This window comes from Manis javanica, chromosome X (assembly GCF_040802235.1).
Source record: "Manis javanica isolate MJ-LG chromosome X, MJ_LKY, whole genome shotgun sequence".
Lineage (NCBI taxonomy): Eukaryota > Metazoa > Chordata > Mammalia > Pholidota > Manidae > Manis > Manis javanica.
The window spans coordinates 23211301-23216884 of NC_133174.1; positions in this window are offsets into that span (position 1 = coordinate 23211301).

Below are 5584 nucleotides of genomic sequence, written 5' to 3' on the forward strand. Positions count from 1 at the left end.
AATAAAAAACAAACAAGATGTTCAATAATGGTTGTGGTGTGCTACCATTTATGCAGGGAAAAATATATAGAGAGAGAGAATTCTAAATATATATACTACCTATGGAAGAAGCTGCATACCCTTTGGTGACTTTTGAGACTTGTATTCTGTGTAGGTATTATTACCTTTTCTACAAAAGAGTGTAGACATTTAAAAAATAAAATTATACTACATGAGAAAAGTTATTTTCCACTCAGTTATGTCATAAGCAAGAATATTAAGAAAAATATTTACATAAGAGTAGCCACCGAAGATTAACAGTGGTTTTCTTTAAAAGATATTTGGGAAAAAAAGTCTTTCCCTTCCCTTTTTGATTATTTGCGGTTTCTGTGTTTTATAATGAATTTGCTTTTCTTCTGTATTAAAAATAATGAAATAAAAAATAAAGCAAGCCTGTGTGGGGCCAGGAGTTCATGGGAAACCTCTGCACCTTCCCTTTAATTTTTCTATAAACCTGTAAGTGCTTTAAAAAAACAAAGTCTTAACAAAATGATTGGAATATTGCCATATATGAAGACAAAAATTATAGAAATTCAAGGAACAGGAAGAAAGCCAGGAAAAGAGACTATTTATAGAAATGTACCCTACACATTTCCATACATAACTTCCTAATAGCTACACAGTTTGAAGTCAGAGCTCTTTTCTTTCCAGTCAGTGTAGTGACTGCCTCACTTGTTATTATAAATACACCCCCACAAGATACAGTTTTGTGTCTCTCCAGACATCCTCAGACCTCCAAGAGATCCACCCAGAGAGCCACCTCCTCAGGGTAGCCTCAGTTCAGGATCGCTTAGGATGTCTCTTCCCAAGTAGCGAGTGTCCGAGTACCTTTGGCCCAGTGCCCAGAATGGGACATGTTCCGATTTCAGGAACTGTACTCTCTCCCTCTGAATGCTCCTTGATCAATCACCTTGACCAAGAAGCCAAAGACTCTAGCAGACTCCACTTCTTCTTCTGAAATGACTTGTCACTCCCAGAACTAGGGCAACACTTGTCATTTCTACATGCCCTCAGCTGTAGCCTTGCTATTTACCTCCCACAGGCCAATTTGTCTTCTACATCATTCCTTCTTGATCTGTTCAGTCATTTACTCATTCACATCATAAGTTCCTTTTCTTTAACCTTACCCTCTGTGCCAGAGGCTGGGAGATCACCCCTCCCGTCAAGCAGTTGTCTATGTTTGACTTATGGTTAGAGACTGCCAAAGTTCAAAGTTGAGTCACACATAGTTTCCAGTTAGAATATCATAAATACTTTAGTGGGGAAATTATTTAAAAGGTGCTCCTGGAGTAATTAGTTATGACCAAAAGCCTTGAGGAAGATTTGACGGGTGAATAAGCACTGGGGCTGAGTCATGGAGAATGAAGAAGCAATCTCCAAGTAGAAGTCAGCAAAAAGAATATTCCAAGCAGAGAGACTGGCATGGATAAGCTTAACGAGATGTGCAAGCAGATTCACATTGAGGGAGTGGCCAGTAGTTCACTGTAGTTAGCGCACACAGACCAGGAGGTAGCAGGTGGGGCTAAGGCGCTGCATGAATGTAAAGGGAACAGAAGGAGAAGAGCCAGGAAAGCAGGGTAGGGACGCCCGTCCCCTGCACTCTGGGAAGGACCTAGCATGCCTTGTGGTGCTGGGGCCCCAGCCTTCACCCGAGCTGGGATTCGGGCTGATAGGCTGCTGAGTGAGGTCAAGAGGACTGTATTTGTACACAGATACCTTCAGGTCATAAAAAGCTTTGTGTGTGTCCCAGATGTGGGTTCCCTGTCCCTGACCTCATGGCTTACCATTGAGAACGTGGCCTATAAAGAGAAGCTGAGGAGCTGATTTTAAAAGGAAATGCTGGCCCAGAGACACAAGCAGGCCTGGGTCAATGCCCAGGAGACAAAGCATAACATCCAGTGGGGGAGTGTGGAAATCCTCCCCACTTCTACATGTAAAAAGCACCTGGCGTTAGTATATCAAAGACTCCAGGGAGTGAGATGGTATATGGATACCTTGAGGGCTGCAGTATTAAGAACCTAAGAAGAAAGTTCCCGTGACTCAAACAGCAGTATTTGCATGGAGGAGGGACATTACCACATGCGCAAGGGCATAGATTCCCCACCTGCAGTAGCTTTGCGAGGAACAGATAACCCCATGAGTTCTGAAGAGGAAGAACTCAGATGGCAAGTGATGAGCTTATGTGAGACCCCAATCAAGACTCAAAACATAAATAACTGGGTGCTAGATGATTATAGAAGGATGCTAGAGGCATTTGCTGTGCAGAAAAGGATAAAACCAGTGCAAATGCATTAATAAAATAATGCATAGTGGAGCAGAGACAAGCCATCTTGGCTGAGGCCCCTGACTACAGCCTGACCACTGTCAGTGAAGACATCCCAGACCACTCAGCCTCCAGCAGATCCTTGCCAGAGAAGAACATGGCCCAACTGGCATCATGAGAAATCATCAGTAAAAAATGTTTGTGGTTTTAAACCCCTGAGTGTTGACATGATTTGTTACACAGTAAAAACTAATTAATAAAGGCCCAATATGAGCATTGGTAGGAAAAGCTGCTTAAGTATGGTTCACCACTTGGTCCAGGTCCCCACATGTGGGGAGCATAAACCTGAATGGCAAGGCTGCTCTGAGAGGGTGTAGAGGATGTATACCATGTCAACTTAGTTAAGCTGAAACTACATTTCCCAGGACTCCCTTCCCTGCATAGTTCCAGTATAGTCAGGATCATGAGACATTCTGCACATCATTGAGAAGGTGGGAGTAGACGAGCGGTCATTTTCTCTATCATTCAAAAGGCTGGAGTGGGGCCGGAGGGTCTATAGCAGCTCACACTTGTATCTCCTATCTGCTGGATCTCTTGGTTGGCATGTGGCAGCAGCAGGGCCCTCAGCTCTTCCAGTTTGTCACATCTTCCTGCAGCTTCCCTTACTCCCAGGCTGTGTGTCTCACCCTGTGCAAGAGGCATCAGCTTCTCCTTTGGGGCACCTACATCATCAGGGTTGGAGGCTTACAGGTGGCGACAGACTGGCAAAAGTTCCATTCTACCTTTCTGGGTTCCAGCTCAGCCTCACAGCTTCCAGCAGCGTCTTGTTTCTTCCACTTCACGTTTGTTTCCTTCCTAACTGCCTTCCCAGAGACTTCAGGCTCCAGCATCAACAGCCTTAGAAATGACAGCCTTATGCAGATTCTTTAACTAGCTCCCACAATCAGATAAGGGCATGTTCCTGTAATAAATATATAATACATATAATATAATGTGTAATACACAGATTATATATAATATATGAATTACATATAATGTTCAAGTTGTATGTAATATTCAAATTATGTGTATATATTTAAAAATCTAATAGGTCTGCTTCTCTGACTGATCAATACAGAGACCCTTAAAGTCCTGGCCAGCCAAGATGACTACAAGGAACTTCTAGTGACCTCCTTCCACAAGGGGCTAAAATTACCAGAGCTCCCAAGTGGAAAAGCTGACTTAACCATCAGCAAATCAGAAGGGAGGAAATGCAGAGGACAGAAGCAATGGTTGGCCAGTATCATCTAGGTCTCACTACTAGGGACCCTTCATTGTAAGAGCAACCCAGCCTCTTCATAATTGCCCACGTGGACATTGAAGAGAAGAGGGTATTCTAGAACACTGGAGAATTTGTTCAAAGTGGGGAAAATTGCAACTGGATATCAGGTGAAACAGTCGACATGAAGTCCTTATAAAATTTGCTGAGATGTTCAAGTTCACTGTAATCAGAGAAATGTAAATAGTAACTAGAAAGTGATTCACTTTTTCCCTTACAAAAATAGTCAAAGTTATCTGTAAATAATTTAATTATGCAAACTCTCTGACTAGTCAACTTTACTCTTATTGATCAAAGAGACATCTTCACATGAGTGTGAAATGATGTATATATAAGGATATCCATTGCAGCATTTTTTATTATAGCAAGAGTTTGGACTTACTCATGTCCCCCAGTAAGGAATTAGTTGATGATTCATCTATATAATGGAGCATAGTGCATCTGTTTGAAAGAATTAAGCTGCTGTATGTGTATGATATAAAACAATCTTCAAGATATATTAAGTGGAAAAAGGACTTGCATAATTTATGTGCAATATGCTTCTCCCCTGCTGTGTGTGTGTGTGTGTGTGTGTGTGTGTGTGTGTGTGTGTGTACATTTTAAATTCTACAACATCTCTGGAAGGATTCACATGAAACTGATCATTTTCATTCCCTCCAACAAAAGGAATTGGGTGCCTAGGGAACTTCTTACCCATTTGTACCACGTGGCTATATTACCTACTCCCCCAAAAACTTAATTTTAAGAATTGTTGAAGGCTTGTTCCAAATACCACTTTTCAAGAAATGGCCCTCGACCTTTTTCCAATGGCAACAATGGCCTGAAAATGAGAGTGACAGTTAAACCTAAGATTGAGCAAGCTAAAGTCCAGATTTCCCCTGCAAAAGGGATTCTGCTTAGGAGGTATTACAGTAATTAAGAACATGTATAGGCAAGACAAAAAACACATAGATAGACCCAGGAGGGTGCCAAAGAGTGCTACACCCCAGAGAGTAAGAGATCCAGTGTGATGAGTGCATGAGTTTTAGGGATGGCATATGGGCATAGTGAGGAAGACCTGTTAAAAATGGAGACATTTTTATGACGGAAACCAATGGGGCTAATAGAAGAACAGTTGGAGATGGTATTTTTGGGGAGGATTGGAGTCTAGAGGTAATCAAAGCCCTATATCAAAAGGAGTTTGGGGATACCACAAAGACAATGAGACCATGCTCCAAATATTGATGGTTATGTACTTATAATATATCATATAAGGGAAGGGTTTTTTGTTTTGTTTTTTAAGTTGTTTTTTCAAAACAAAGAGAAGTGATAGGAACAGTCCTGAAATATAGGCTACCATTGGGTCAAGGACAAGAGATGCTCCCCAGCTAGTGAGCTCCTGATGCTAACATCCAGCTACACAGGCAGAGGTAGAAAAGACATGCCTCTTGGTTTATGAATCTGACAAGACCTCCAGACCCCTCTGAAAATCCTGATGGCGGGCATCTGAGCACGAGCACATAGTGTACCAATTCCCCATCTACTCGACTCAATAACCAGGCAAAATACCCCAGTCATGAATGGGATTTTACAGCATGTATTTCAAATTTTGCTTGAAGCCCTTGAAAATGGAGTGATCTCTCTCTACAAGCCACAAAAGCTGTTCTGCTCAGCTGTCTAATAAGTTGTTTTACCTCACAGTTCATAAATGACTGGTTTTGGATGTCAAAAATGATGGTCTCACATTTACTGAGTACTTTACAATTTAATTACAATTTAAAAGTACTTTCATAAATGCCTCTATTCATTTTCCAAACAAACTGTTTTGGTTCTGTGATAAATGTAGAGTATTATTACCTAATCATTACCTATTTGTACCTAATTTTGGAGATATAAAGTAGCTTGCCAAAAAGTCACATTGTTGGCTCACAGTTTCTGCAACATTTCTTTAAATTTGTCATCACTGTGTAAAAGAGAATATACTG